The following is a 17,032-nucleotide window of genomic DNA, read 5'->3' on the forward strand; positions in this document are numbered from 1 at the left end:
TCCGGCATGAATAAACAGAAAATTTCTCGCCAAGCCCATAATTTTAATGATTTTTTTTTAAACCCTTCTGTCGTTTTATCCTACAGCCCAACTCTTTCTTCGACTAGTGGGATAAAATTTTCGGGATTTATTTCCTTATCAATTATTATAGTTTTAATTTATTTACTCAACAAGATAACCAAATACAACCACGCAGCGTGCCTGCTTCCTTGCGACTGGGAGCGGCCAAGAAGGGGTCGGGGTGTGGCGGGTACTCTGCCGGAACGAATAGGCGACAAGTGTGAACAGATCCATACAAAACTATGAGCGAGCGAGTTCCGATACGATTTTAAAACGGACGCGCTGCACTGGCAATCCATCTGACAAAAAATGCCAGATTCGTTTTAAAATCGTGTCGGACAAGTGTGAACAGCTCCATACATCCACTACAGCCGCTAGGGCATCCGATTTTAAAACAGGACCCGCCTCCGTTTTTAAAACGGAAGTGGGGACGGGCCCTAAGGGCCAAGTAAGGGAACAGGTTCATCAAAAATTTCAAACAATATGTTGCACTTTACTACAATTTGTCAACTAGTTTTATTTGATAAATAATATGATATGTCCCTAGGTATATACATGACTTGAATTCACAGAAAGGCCAAAGCAAACACGTGCGCCCGCATCTGTCTCTGTGATTTTACACGCAGATGGAGGCGGCAGTCGGATATTATTAGACCTTAAATATTTAGTCAATAGCGTGGCCGGAAATCGCAATAAAAAATTTGAAAGCCAACTTAGAAATACACCCATTAGTCGGCAGATTTAGCTCTAGCCCCTCATAAAGTCGTAAATCTGAAATGGGTGTATCGTTAAGCCAGCGACCCGGCAGTAAAAACCTTCGCCCAAGGCTAGGCCATTGCAATTGTTTGAAGGTCTTTTGCACAAATGTAATTTTAACATCTTTTAAAATAATAATAACTCTAGCGGTGAGGATGGCGATGCCAGCGCCACGGATTCAGACAACGTACCGAAGTGGGGTAAAGCGGAACCACTTTAGTTCCAGCACCCCACGACAGGCGCTACGGTCGCCAGATCGCGCGGGTGAATACAACTGATTCAGCTCTAACAGTCACGCTCTCGCCCCCCCCTTGGGGCGGTCGCCCAGGCGCTTCCTACCAGGAAGCTGCCCTCTCGACAGTCACGCTCTCGCCTCTCAGGAGTCATCATCTTGCCTCCCCTTGGGGCGGCCGCCGAGGCGCCTCCGCCCAGGAGGCTGCCCTCTCGGCGGCCACGATCTCGCCTAGTTCTCAACAGTCACGCTCTCGCCTCTCAGGAGTCATCATCTCGCCTCCCCATGGGGCGGCCGCCGAGGCGCCTAGGAGGCTGCCCTCTCGGCGGTCACGATCTCGCCTAGTTCTCAACAGATTCCGCAACCAACAGTCACGCTCTCGCCTCTCAGGAGTCACCATCTCGCGTCCGCCGAGAAACCTCTTGCCATCCCCCTTGGAGCGGTCGTCGAGGCTCTTCCCGTAACCCCGCGAACTTCCGCCCAGGAAGCCAAAGTGGTCGCCAGACTTCCGCCCAGGAAGCTGCCCTCTCAGAAGTCGCTGCCTGCCGACTCCGCCCTTCGGAGCCTTGGCCCAGGCTGAACTGATTCCGCCCTTCGGAACCAGCCGAAGTTGCCGCTTTTGTGTATCAGTGATAAGTGCGAACGTAGAGATCCGCGGTTCCAGAAACATCGCTAAGAGAAGTGCCTGAGCAATTTTTTTCATATTTAACTCGTTACGTGACCCAACTTTTAAGACATTGAATGAACAATAATTAAGGATTAAGTAAAAGGACAATTAGTTTTAAGAATTACAATTTAAGACTAGTATTAAGCTAAGACTAAAACTAACCCTTAACTTTATACATATTTTTTTTAACCCTTTCGTCCCGGAAAGAAAAAAATCACATTGGATCCGAAGCGGGGTCACTCAGTCCCCCAATTTGTTTTGCTTATTAAAAGGTGTTAATGACATAATTCGATGAAATTTGTTTTGGTTATAATTAGAGGGAAGTATATATTACATATTTCAGTAGTCATTATCAAAATCGTTTCATAAATAAAGTCATAATTAATGTTCTAATGAATTTAGACCATAACGCATATGTTTTCAAAGAAAACGGAGAAGGCGGGTACGTAGCAAGCATCGCGCCTCGTTTCCGAATCTCGACTGCCGATTGGCGATTAAGCGTCGACGTGGGTGGCTAGTTTCTTGCATAGGGTGGTCTGTAAATGATGGATATGTATTTTTTACTTTTATAGTTTATGAAAACTACTACGTACTACTAAACTAGGTACGGATGTTAAATATTTTGAAACAAATGTTGTATGTTGATATTTAATGTAGGTATTAAATTATTTTATTTCTACAATTATTCTTATTATTATTATGTATCTTTTCTCGGGAGATTTTTCAATGTGGATGAGTGTTTCAAGCTAATAATTATTGCTTATAAATAAATGTTACCCTTTGTGCTATGAAAAAAAATTCTTGTCTTAAACATTAGTTTACAAAAAAAAAAATAATTAATATCTTATTTCTGATTGTTTTTATTATAATTTCATTTAGAGTATCATCTAGCATCGTGCCGCAGTTAACCTGTAATCATAAATGATGCGTTTGCTTGAATAGGTATATATTGAGTTTATAGTTTTTCACTGATCCATTTATGTAGGTATGTTTTACATTTTTAACGGTGAATGGTTTTGTTTTGTAATGTTTTATCAAATAAAATTGTAAAAAATAAGGTATTTTTAATAACTTCAAATTGTTAAAAATAAGGTATTTTTAAAGTATTGAAATCCAATCTTGAAATAAATATTTTTTTATTGTAGCCTGAGAATTCCCCGTTTTTGATAAACAATATTTATGAGAGATCTGGAAACGGTATTTATAAACTCGTAATAGGATACATATGAGAAACCGGAGAATTTCTCTCTTTTTCTTAGTAATGACGGCCCCCATGGTCAAATGGTTGAGATTCTGGGTCGCGGGTTCAAAATCCCAGCAAGCGCAAATTAATTCAATAATTATGTGATATTTCATAAATAATTCATAAAATATAATGCATTTAATATAATATATTTTCCGCACGGCCAAGGATGGGAAATGCGTTCAGTATTGCCCTGAACAAAAACCACCATTTAGAATAGAAACGTCATCATACTAGGAGGCTATCTCTTTTATGGTGACCATTTATAGGGATTGATTAAATAAACTGAAAATTGCAAAATTATAATAGAAAATAGAAAAAGACATTCGTAATATAAAACATAATTTTAATATAATTTTAAAATATCTTACACACATAATATCGTAGTAAAATGAAGAAATTTACAAAAAGACAAAAAACACACCTCAAAATATTATATTTTTACAAAAATACACCTCAACATTTTGGAAACACATAAGGTAGGTACCTACTTTATAATAAATGAGTTTTATGAAACAAACATTAGATATTAGCAAAAATTATTACACATATAGTATAATGAACATACCTATTACTGGTAAACAAGACATGTCGATCATCCAGTTGATTAGTCAGACATCTCTAAATACAAAGTTTTGAGATAATGAGGAAAGCAATGTTCGAATGCTCGCCATAAACCAAATATTATTTACATGTGTCTGTATTTTATAAATTAAATATGCTATAAAAAAATAACACCGGGAAGTATAACGGTTCGGTACATTAGTACGACATTTTTAAATTTTCTACAAATAACCCAGAAAACATATATTTTGTTTGTTTTTTCATTTTACATATAACTGTATACTCAACTCAAATTCCGATTCTTCGGAGATGTCTGACTAATCAACTGGACGATCGTTATATTTACATATTATACACAAATCGCGTGATGAAAATCACAACTTGAAATGTAAGATATTTACTCTTTATCGTATTATTACAAAGAATTTTTTTTCTTGAGCAAGTGGAATGTAACATATACACACGGCACGAGTTCCCAAAATTGAAGATGAAATAAACGAAAATTATAACCTAGCTAGAAGACAATAACTTTTTAAATAAAAATTCACAATTTAGAAAAACACACACAACACGATGAAAGTTAAACCCAAACAACATGGAATAAAATCAGCATTATTAAATAGCGAATAATTCTGTCAGCTATTAATTTTGGTACATACATATCCCAAACTTTAATTTATTGGTAAATCGAATAAATATACTCCAGAATAAATTGTATGAAAAAATGAAATGCAAAGTGATTACCAAGAAATAATCTAATCTAAAATTGGGATCATATTTATAAAAGAAGACAAAACAAAAACAAGCTGACGTTAACAACACAATTTTTGCGTAATTTGATGGAAAAACATAAAATATAATGTTATAAGAAGGTACAGTAACTATTGGATATTATGTCCGGTTTTTGACAACATTTCACTTGTAAGATATTATAGCGTAATGACTCCTGGATATATACTTATTGCACAAGACTGCAAAAGTGAACTAGATGTTCTGGAAAACATTGTAAAATTGATATCAAGTTATCAATAAACAATCGCATAAATTAACAATTTCCAAATGACCACTATGCTTTGAGCAATTGAAACCTTTATACATAAATTTAAATGGAAAATGAGAAAAGTGCACCACGTCTAAAACAGTAGAGGGACTTCTTATAAAAAAGTGATAAACAGAGAAATGATTAAAAGCACAAAAGATATGGTCGAAAAATGTTTGTTTTCTTATAGAAAAATATGTTGTTCATTTACCAAATGTTAGTAAGTGACTACATGCACTATCATGAATGCTTTAATTATTTAAAATACACGTAATTTATTATTAAAAACTATAATATTAATATGAAATAAACAAAACGGATTTTTATGCAAAATATTTTCCAACGTGATCATTTTAAAAATGAAACAATTCGACTGAGAATACACCAAGATAACACAAACAACCAGTACACTAATTGAGTTTGTGTAATCAAATGAACGTGAACAAATTCTAAAATACTAGACAAACCTAAAATTGCAGATCATGGCACCATTAGTATAGTGATGACTTGAAAAGAAACAGCAAAAATACTAGAAAAAGTGAATAATAGAAGAAATTTCTAAAGGTCGGATATGCTTATTACAAAAATGACAGATTGTTTGTTAATTTTAAAGTTCTATGAAATTTCTATTCAAGTTCTGTTATGATATCAGTATAGGCCAGGTACTTCACAGAACTGAAATAATATCGGAACTTGAATAGAACTTTCGCAGAACCTGAAAATTAACATCAAAATTTGATGAATTGTTTAAAATCTGTCAAAAGATCCGTCCTAAGCAACTTTTATTATTTTAACAACATTCATTATTGGCATTGTCCTTGATAGTTTTACAGTTAGTACAAAAATTTTCTTGGACCCTGTGCAGAACACAAATAGATTTCCTGCAAGTATAACAACACAGCTTAGTTTTTCTATCAATGTTGCGCGGGCAAAGATAACACCGTCTTCGTATTGCCTTGGTAGGTAAAACTTGTACTTCATTTAATACAATATCGTCGCTTGTGCTCGGCATAACTTTTTCAAATAATTCGAAGCCGTATTGCTGCGCTTTGTGAAATTTTACACCGCTTTCTTTTCTACTTTTAATGTTGTTTTTCACTAAGTCCATGGCCAACTCCCTGATAAAGATTTTTCGTCTGCTTCGGTCATTTGAATGCCATTCTGGATATTTAGTGATCCAAATAACATAAGCATTCAAGGCAGCCATATCTAAAATCTCCATGAAAATACGAAATGGCCACCTTCTTGTCGACCTAACGCAGGAATATTCCCTTGTCATTTTGTCCCCGGTGTCTACAGCCCCCTTTGTTGAGTTGTAATGTAATATTATATCTGGCTTTTTTGACTCTGACGCTGATGAAATTTTGTCGTCGTGGAATTCGGTTGAAAGAAGAGCCACTGCACTCTTCTTTTTCGGCACATAAGAAACAATTGTAAGTGCATCGGTAAAACCAAAAAGGCTTGTATGTAATTCCCTTTGCGGAGAAGGTAAAAATTCTTTTGGAATTTCTCTTTTATTCGACCTCAATGTACCAGTCAGCGTCAAATTATTATCCAATAATTTATTGGCAAGAGGTATTGACGTGAAAAAGTTGTCTGTCGTAACACCTCTTCCAGAACCGTAATATGGTGCTACTAAGTCAGTTACGACTCGTAACCCCTGATTTACTTCTCGGGCATTGCCAATTTTGCCCGTGTATACTTGAGTATTTAAAATATAGGCTGTTTTGGCATCAGCTGCCACCCATATTTTAATTCCGTATCGTCCAGGTTTGCTTTTCATGTATACACGGAAAGGACATGATCCCCGGTACGTCGCCAAACGTTCGTCTACGGTGATGTGGGAATCCGGGGAGTAATTTCTAGTGCAAGCTGCGTTAAAATTTTCATAAATTGATTTTATCGCCTCCAGTTTTGTCCCACTTTGTGCGATTCTTTCGTGCCTAGTCACTCTATCATCAAATCGTAGAGTACTAAATAAGAATGCAAATCTATCTCTAGACATAGCTGCTGTATAAAAAAATTGCCTAAATAGATCATTCGTTGTCCACAACTCTTTCAACTGCATCTTTCTGCAACGGTTTCTCCCAGCAGCAAGCAATATGCCGATAAAGGATTTAATTTCATCCGTAGAAATTGATGCATCATCGGCTGTGCCCTTGTTTTCCCTCACACAAAAACGTTGGGTTTCAGTAACTATTTCTTTGAGAATATCGTCAGTAATAAACAATGAAAATGCGTCTCCAATAGATGAAATATTTTTGCTTTCATTTGTCAGGCCAGGACGAGAGTAAACAATATTGTGTTGCCTACTACGGGATTGTGTCGGAGGAACGGAACTCCACTTAAATCCAGATTTGGAAGTAAAAGATTTTTCTTCCGTTTCATCAGTAATCTTTTCGGCATCTTCGTCAGAGGTGTCGGATTCACTTTCAGAAGAACTTTCAAAAGAAACATGATCTTCAATGTCCGATGTGTTTTGAATGTTTTCAAATTCAAAATCACTGTTTGACTCATCACTACCAGAGTCTTTCTCTAATAACGCTCGCACCTGCTCAGCGTTTAAAAATTTTTTGGGCATTTTTTTAGAATTGTGTAAATTTAAAAAGTAAGTAGGTAAACTTGATATCGTAACTGAATCTGCAATCAGAGCCTGCAATCTGTAATCAGAAAAAAGTAATTATGTAGCATCAACCCACTTACTTTTCAATAATAACTAACTAAATATCTAATCATCACGTCGTTTCCCGCAGGGGTACCTAGGCAGAGAGGACAGACCGCCAAAAACTCGGTCTTGGTACACACTCTTTGCCTCATTCACATTCATATATCGTCTCATATATATATATATATATGAGACGATATATGAATATATATATACAGTCAAACTTGGTTATAGCGAGCACAAAAAACTAAATTTTCTCCTTAGAGCGATTACTCGTTTTATCCAAAATAGGTTTTCTAAAAGTCGTAAGTACCTACCTACCTGCCCCTACTATTAATATATGTGTAGTGTATTAGAAAACAACACTTTTATTCATAAAATTTATAATCAATGATTGTTTTTAATTTTTCGTTTTCCCGCTCCACAATTCCTTTCTCAAAACAATCAACACATTATAACTACCTTCACCTGGTTCGAGGCTTCCAAGAAAAATAACATTAAATTGCCAGTCGTAATATAATCAATAGCATGGGCATATTGTAATTTTACTCATTGCACTTACATCAGCCTTGCATTCTTTGCAGATTTCCACATTTCTCATACGATCAAATATGGTTTTACCACACATACTCCTCAGGGATCTCATATCAACAGCATTCAGTCTACTTTCATCATCATCATCTGCCAGTTCCATGCCTCACTGCCATACATCAGGGTAGGTACAAGCATTCCACTGTGGACTACTAGCTTCGCTTCTTTAGACAGCTTTTTGTTGGCGCCAACGGAATTCAGTCCTCCATTAATGGAGTTACCTGCATTTACCCATCTTTCAATATCTCTATCAGCCTTCCCATCTGAGATTGATATTCTCAAAATATCTCAAATCGAAAATTTATGCATCCAAAAAATAACCATGGGTGCCTTCCGTTGATTATGTGTTTACATTTTTATGTTTTTAATGATCTATCAAATAACGAAGATAAAATAAAATAAATAACAAAAACATCTTGAAATTATTATTTCACATAAAGAAAAGAATTAAATGATACCTTTTTGTTAATTATAATTAATGTAAGACTAAATTTAACGCTTCTTGAGGTGAATTTTCACAAAAACGGCGCTATTTAAATCATATGGTCATATTCTAATGCGTGAAAAACTAGTAGGTACTATTAGTACTACTAGTAGTACGATTATTCTATAAATTGTATGGTTTGAGCAATGGAATACATAATGTTTACATGAAAATAAATTTAGAATTAATATAATAATTTTTATCATAAAATAAAAGAATATGGGAACCAAATGAACATTTTGAGTAAAAGCGCAAAAACAAGCTGCAATAATATGCAGTTATAATAATAATACACCGAGAAATTTTGACACTGATACCATCAATAAAAGCAAACTATTAAAATGCAATATTTTAATATTGTGGAGAATAAATAATGTTTATGAATGTAAGTAAGTCCAAAGTCATGGTATTTGAAAGAGAGAGTATGAAAACAGTGTGCAATATAGTTGTGAATGATGAATACTTGGAGCAAGTGGATGAGTTTGTGTATTTGGGAAGTATGTTTACGAGAGATGGGAAGGCTGATAGGGATATTGAAAGAAGGGTGAATGCAGGTAACTCCATAAATGGTGGGTTAAATGCCGTAGGCGCCAACAAAAAGCTGTCCAAAGAAGCAAAGCTGGCAGTCCACAATGGAGTGCTGGTACCTACCCTGATGTATGGCAGTGAAGCATGGAACTGGCAGAGGAAGGATGAAAGTAGGCTGAATGCTGTAGAGATGAGATCCCTGAGGCGTACGTGTGGTAAAACCATGTATGATCGTGTGAGTAATGTGGATATCCGCAAAGAATGCAAGGCTGATGTGAGCGTAATGAGTAAAATTAAGAAAGGGACCCTCAGATGGTTTGGGCATGTAGAGCGAATGAATGAAGAAAGGAGCGTAAGGAGAATATATGACGCAAGTGTGAATGGTGTAAGAAGTAGGGGACGCCCGAGGAAGACATGGCACGATCAAGTGAATCAGATACTTGAGTCGGGTCATGTCAAGAGTCAGAAAAATAGAAGAGTATGTATGAGACGATGTATGAATGTGAATGAGGCAAAGAGTGTGTGCCAAGACCGAGTTGTTTGGCGGTCCGTCCTCTCTGCCTACCCCTGCGGGGAAACGGCGTGATGGTTAGTTAGTTAGTTAACACCCCTGAAACATATACTTTTATACGCCATTGCATAAGATAAATGTACTTACCAATCTGAAGACGCCCGTAGCACTGTGAAACTGGTCCGTTCCCAAAGAGAATTATTTAACACCAAAACACAAGTTAGCAATAACCGAAAACACTATTTATTCGCTGCAGTCTTCAATCATACTGTACTTTAAACTTTTGAGCAAGTTCTATCTTCCAAATTCCAACAAATTTAAAAAAATAATTGTCTCTTTCTGGTCTATTTGTATTTCATACGACAAACAGAGACGGATGCAATTTTAATTGTGTTCCTAAAATGTGTTGCTCATAGAATGTATAAGGACACCTGCGCCGGATGTTACCCAGACGAAATGGTCTGGGACCGCCAAGTGAATATCTTAGTATTTCAAAAGGACATATGAGAAGCGCTGTGTCACCGATTCGGATTAAGTCCTTTTCATTAATAACTAAGAAATTACTTACTATCCCTTAAAAATTGTCCAGTTACCGCCTCTCCCATTTCAATTCCGGTCAATCATTAGGTAAAGCAAAATGGTAAAGTGATAATAAGAATACTAGCGTGACTCAATTATAACGGTGTAGCCCTTTTTATTACAATGCAAAATTTATCTTTCGGCTACCGGCTTCGGCAGGATCTTCGTCCAGTTCGTGGAAACGTTTATAAAGTCCCGCCCCGTAAAAAATATTCTATCAGATTTAGATGTAATTTATTTAATATCTTAAAAAGTAGTAATGCGATATAAATTTTTTAAATGCAGATCGATAGCTGAATAGTTTTTCTAAGATTACCTAAATTATTTGTTATATGGTGTAAAAAACCATCTAGATACAGCTTAAAACTCTAGTTAGTGTAGAATTATAACCCCGGTCCGGGGTGGAAGTGTTAAATAAATTTATAATAGTGTATGCAACTAAGTAACTTCTTTTTTTTGTAATCGTTCCTCCTTATCTTTTATATGAATAATATTAATTATTAACTTCCCTTAAGTAGAGTTATAACAAATATTCTAAAAGGAAGCAAGTCCAGCAATAACCGGTGCCTCAGAAACATCATTTAGACGGTTCCAGTGACAGCAACGAAACCGGTTCCTTGTAACTGGGATTGGAAAATCGACCACCTCTAGTGACATTTCCATTGCGTCTTGCATTGTCGCACAAGTCTTATTGCTCCCCTTTCCTGAAATAACATCGTATTAAATGCACACTATTTGTTTTATATTTATACAGTTTAGTGTCACTTCAGTGTACATAACATTTCTATCCCGAAGTTAATCACATTCTTGAACTTCTACTTTTCTAGTGACGTTTCTTCAAACGCTTGGAGCTGTTGCCTTGCACGTAAGTTAGTTGGTTCGTGTTATATTGTTCAAGACCTAAGCCCTTTAATTGGTGCATGTTTTTTATAAGTATATATCACATAAATCACATTCGCGATATAATATGTTTAGCTAACCAACACCAACCAGGTTAACACGCAACATACGGTTCAAGCGGTTGTTCATTGTAGGTTAAGAGCCGTTGTTACAAATGCCGACCGAGTGATTAGTTAGTATATATCTCCACTGAGCGGAAAACTTAAACTTATACCAATTATCAGTCAATTTCGTTAGGAATTACATAGTATATTTTGTCTTGCGTTTACTCATCTGGTCACGAAACACGGCTAATGCCATTTAAAGCAACTTCTCTATTCTGAATGATGATCTTTTACCAGGGTGATACTGAGAGTACCTCTCAGTTGATACAGGAGCAACTGGTTCGACTCACTCAAATCTACACCATTACGAGATAGGTTTGCGAGTAAGAGTTATATTTTCCGACATCAAGTGTATTATTCGGATTCCGTAGTACTGGATCCCTCAATACAGATGTAAACACTTCCGTTGTTGCTATTCCATCTGTTTGTAAGATCAGCTCGAGAGGCCGGTGATCTGTCCAATCAATATCGTAATATATTTTTATATCAACAATTTGCTTCAAAATATTTTTCGTAACTAGACAATGGTCTTATCACCTGTTAGAGCTGTGTGCGTCACTAATATTAGTGTAGGAATCCGCAGGTAATAATTCGACGTCGTCACATACATATTCAAATTCTGACAGAAAGATTAGCTCCATTCCAAAGAGTGAGTCGGAATTAGTGTTGAAGTCTACGATAATAATTGTGTTAATGTAATCTTTATCGTCATTTATTGCTTGTAGGGAGGCAAGGCAGTTAGAATATTCCTCAAAGTTGTCAGTTGAACAAGTTGGCATGTAGATTGTAAAAATACTTAATGTTTCATTAATCAACCTAACCTCGATTCCGGCCATCCGACAGTTATGCATTGGGATTGCGGTAACCCTTAAATTTTGTCTATAGATTATCCCCACTCCACCGTGCGGTCTTTCCAGGAGTGGCCCATCGGCGATATTAACGGCAGAGGTTCCCAAGCTGTAGAAATTCGCGTGTATATTTGATAGGAAGTCGATATCTGTAGGGAGTAACCAAGTTTCTTGAACTACTATAATATTGTGTAATTTGCAGAGATCATGTTTAAATTTTACTGAACTGCGAACCGATCTGCAGTTCACGGATATAATTCTTAAATTATTACTTGTCATTTTGATGTTTAGTTGATATGCGCGATTCTATAAATCTTCGAAATACAATTCCCTCCGGCCAGAGTTCTTCTGCCAGGAATTTCTTTACTTCGATCGCTTTAACAGAAAGATTAAAGGTGTAAAAAGGCGTAGGGCAGAAAGGCTTGATTCTTTCAATCTTGGTACCTTCCAAACCCTTTCCTGTTAGGTAGGCATTGATGTCTTCCTCGGTGGTTTCCACGGCAAACCGCTTAATGTAAACCGTCGTGATTAAGTCAGCCGACTTTAATATTATTGACGTTGCTTTACCTCTCATGTTTCGGTTAGCTTTCCGCGTTACTAATGTAAATCCGTTTTCGTAAGTGCAAACTCGGACGATCACAGCGACCAATGTTTCTACGCTCGGTGCGTTCTTTTGTATTTTTCATGTGTGTGGTAGTTGCATTATTGTGTGCGTTCTTAGTCACAGCCGTTGAGTAGGACTCTTCTGTCGGTATTTGTTTACTTTTAAGATGAGGATTACCTACATTTTTGCCACAATTTGGTTGCGAGTTCTCGGCTAAAGCGCTTTGTCTGTTTGGACCAAGTAGTGTTGTATTCTCTTCTCTTAGTAAAGCCAGTTCTTGTTTTAACTGGTCATTTCTTGTGACTGAAGGGTTTTTTAATTCGGGTTTAATGAGTGTTATTTCCATTTTCATAGCGTTAAGTCTCTTTAGGAGTAAAATTTACGGGAGTAAATTGTGCAGCTGTCTGGCGACGAATACAGGTAGCCTATCAGGTCATGTCTACTTCAAAGCCCTCAGGATATCCTGGAGATCTAATCTTGCCGTCTCCTTTCCACAGATTTCGTTTGTCCGGAAGTTTGTCGAACAAGATAGTCTTCGCGTTCTTTATTTCCTTTTCCGAGAAGGCGTAGGTACATAATTACGTGATGGCGATCTCATCGAGAGTGCCCGCCTTGTTTTGAATAAACGCGAGGCACTCATTTATTATGATATTACATACATTGCACGACATAGCTTAACAATACGTCCTTCCAACACGACGGTTGCCGGAAGCTTGAATTTCAATTACACTTACTCGTATAACATTTTTAAACATTTGCTCTCCATCTTAATATTTGACATCTTTGATGCACGACGTCAAAAAAACATCTCTGATATTTATCTCTCCAATAATTTGAATATTTCGTTCCAACTGAACGTGATGAGTTTAACCTAATTATAGTAACTTTTTGTGTAACTTATTTTTAGCGGGGACCAATTTTCAGAAGGCTATGGATCTTCCCAACCTAGAGAATGTTTCCATCAAGGAGGAACCAGGGTCCCAGGAAGAGGGTGGAGGTGAAATGCCGTTTACGGATATAGATATCTACCTCCCGGATGTGAAGAAGGAATGTTCGCAGTATGCGGCGAGTAGGAAGTTGCATAATAATTTAATTCCATGTAATTGAATGACTAATACGATAGGAAACACAATTAACAAACTGTCAACTGAACCATTACTATTAACCTTTTTGTAAAAAGCGTTTTAAGCTTTATGTGATAACATTATAACTTGTTTAACTGTCTGTATAATTTGATTAACCTTTCTCCATCTTGATATTTGACGTCTTTGATGCACGAGGTCATGTTTCGTCCTAGATATTTATTGTAGGTGTTCCAGTTTACCTCCGAGATATTACATATTCCGTTCCAACTGTAAGTGATTATTATGTTATTTATTTTTAGCTGCGACCATTTACCAGGAGGCAATGGGTCTTCCCAACAGTGTGTCCATCAAGGTGGAACCAGGGTCCCAGGAAGAGGGTGGATGTGAAATGTCGTATACAGATATAGATATCTACCTCCCGGACGTGAAGACTGAGTGTTTGCAGTATGCGGAGAGTACTCCGACAACCTCCAAGTTGGGTTACAAAGGTATGTTGGTTTCAGATGTTCGGAATTCTTTATTGTTTCCAAGACAGGACGTTTATCTTGTTAATGACGTCCCAACCGTTCATTATTTATTGTGTTATTTTCCTTTAAATTTATCTTCACTGTCAAATAAAGCAAACTTTTTATTTATTATACACAATCTCTCATTTTCTCAAAAGACCTCTTCTAGTAAGTAACATACATGTTTTTTATATACTATCTACACGCATTGCTGTGCTCAGTATATCTGTGTAGATAGTGAAATATTAGCGCGTGTTTCTTTTGCGTCCAACAAAAGGCACTGTTAATTAAACAAGTTTGTATAACAGATGGCGCTGGTTTACAAAAAACATGTTTTTTCCTATCACAGGTGACATCTTTATAATATATAAATACACGCGTTTTATAATTGAGTCGTGTAATTTCTATACCCGCTATATCAACTTTCATTGATTTGGAGAAAACCGCAAAAAACTGTCACATCTCTAGCGTACATAAGTAAATGCATTACAATTTTTTATATAATGAATTGGAGTAATAAAATTTCGAAAAGCATTTATTTTTCTATATATGTCTAGCAATAATTAAGTAATTTCGATAAATAAAATGGATATAGCGGATTTTGATACTCACTTCGTGATTTTGAAAGTCAACTGAGCCGACATGGCGGGTTTAGAAACTCACGCGTAGATCATTTTGACACACGAGCGTGGCGTCAGAGCGGCGGCCATATTGTATTTTGGCAAAATAACTGCTTGCGATTCGTTGAATCCGATATAGCGGGTTTTGATAGTAACTTTCTGTATGATATAGCGGATTTGGTTTCTCACTCGCAGTTTTAACATGGTTTTTGGTCATGATAAGGAGGGTTTTGAAACTCAATTTTAGGCTCCTCTTGTTGCTCGCAAAAATGTGAACAAGATGTCATACTCAGATCATTTTGTCAAAAAATCGGATATAGCGGGGATAGAAATTATAGGATTCAATTCAACTTTGTGTCAAAATATTAAAGCATTCGGTGTAGAACTTTCGGAGACTTAAGATATTAAACAAACGATTATTGACATTTTAATTAATATAGATCGTTACATTAATATTTACGCTTTGAAAAAATTAAACAGGCGGCCGACACAGCTGATTTTTAATTTTTAAAATTAACAATTTTTATTTATTAAAAATATTATTATATTTATACTAATATTATTATTAAATTAATAATATTATTAAAATAATATTAACCATCAGTTAACCATGCTCGTCCGATTTTTTTTATTTATATTTTTTATTTGTACATCACTAACTAAGCTTTATGCCCATTCTTTTCAGACTTATTGGTGAACCTGAAGAAGCATCCTGGGGAAAAACGACACTCTTGTCCGCATTGTAACTATTCTTGCATTCAAAATTCATCGTTAAAACAGCACTTGCTTACCCATAATGAAGAAAAACCCTTTTCATGTTCCAAATGCCGTTTTTCATGTTTTCGAAAGACTGATTTAAAAATTCACTTGTTTACACACGGTGGAGAAAAACCCTTTTCATGTTCTGACTGCAACTATTCAAGTTCTACTAAGGGACAACTAAATATTCATATGTTTACTCACATTAGAGAAAAACCTTTTACATGTCCCGACTGCAACTATTCATGTTCAACAAAAACAAATCTCAAAGTTCATATGTTTACCCACAGTGGAGAAAAACCTTTTTCATGTCCCGACTGCAACTATTCATGTTCAACAAAGGGTCAGCTAAAAGTTCACATGTTTATCCACAGTGGAGAAAAATCTTTTTCATGTAGCGACTGCAACTTTTCATATTCAACAAAGGGACAACTAAAATTTCACATGCTTACACACAGTGGAGAAAAACCTTTTTCATGTCCGGACTGCAACTATTCATGTTCAAGGAGGGGAAATCTAAGACGTCACTTGCTGACCCACAGTGGAGAAAAACCGTTTTCATGTTCCGACTGCAACTATTCAAGTTCATCAAAGGAACAACTAAAAATTCACATGCTTACCCACATTGGAGAAAAACCGTTTTCATGTCCCGACTGCAACTATTCATGTTCAAGAAAGGTATATCTAAGACGTCACTTGCTGAAACACACTGGAGAAAACCTGTTTTAGTGTCTCGACTGCAACTATTCATTTTCCAGAAAGGGACACATAAAAATCTATATATTTATCCACGGTGGAGATAAACTGTATTCTTGCCCCAAGTGTAACTATTCATGTTCAATAAAGGGAAATCTAAGAAGTCATTTGCTGACCCACAGTGGTTAAAAACCGTTTTCGGCTGTAACTATTCATGTTCAAAAAAGGGACAGCTTAAAGTTCACATATTTACCCACAGTGGAGAAAAAACCTTTTCCATGTCCGACTGCAGTTATTCATGTTCAAGAAAGGTATATCTAAGACTTCACTTGTCGACACACATTTGAGAAAAACTGATTTAGTGTCCCGACTGCAACTATTCATATTCAATAAAGGGAAATCTAAGCGTTTAAATAAATACATTAAATCGAAATCTCTCATCCGTTTCTTTAAGATTTTCCCTTACATCCGTCGATAGAATTTGTGAAATAAATATTTAGATATTCCCAGTTTTATTTAAATCTTTTATGAATTGTTGTAAAACTGACGTCAATATTATTATGAGATATTTTGTTTCTGGGAAAGCAACGAAACCGGTTCCTCTTAAACGATTCCGTTCATAAATAAACCACTATCTAGATCGATATCTTTGGGCTTTTTGTGGGGGAAAAGTTTGTCATCAACTCAACCACAAACGACCACAGATAAAACGGACGTACAGTCCAGATAGTTTGTAACGATAGAGAAATATCAAAGCCATTTATTAAAAAGTTTGACGATATACAATATAACTCCACTTAGCGAACATTGTTCATTCATTGGCACAAAAAAAAAAAATTTTAAAAATAAAAATATCGGAATGCAGTAAAAGAACAATGAAATCTCACAGATATGCACATATTAAAATATTTATAACATACACACAAATCATCCAAATATAATTGATAACAGTGATCACCTATCTACTACCTAGGGCCTAGGCATCTTGTAG

The 17,032-nt window shown here is 36.1% G+C and overlaps 1 long non-coding RNA gene across 1 annotated transcript; it reads left to right on the plus strand.

Moving 5' to 3' along the window:
• The first annotated feature begins 10,601 nt into the window (after positions 1-10,601).
• LOC149414440 (uncharacterized) lies at positions 10,602-16,440 on the plus strand. Its single transcript, XR_016304046.1, has 4 exons — positions 10,602-10,784; positions 13,283-13,444; positions 13,760-13,948; positions 15,272-16,440. It is a non-coding gene; the product is annotated as an uncharacterized LOC149414440 (long non-coding RNA).
• Positions 16,441-17,032: the final 592 nt, after the last annotated feature.

Source organism: Hesperophylax consimilis, chromosome 20 (assembly GCF_061612785.1).
Source record: "Hesperophylax consimilis isolate HC1 chromosome 20, BYU_Hcon_1.0, whole genome shotgun sequence".
In the NCBI taxonomy this organism is placed as follows: domain Eukaryota; kingdom Metazoa; phylum Arthropoda; class Insecta; order Trichoptera; family Limnephilidae; genus Hesperophylax; species Hesperophylax consimilis.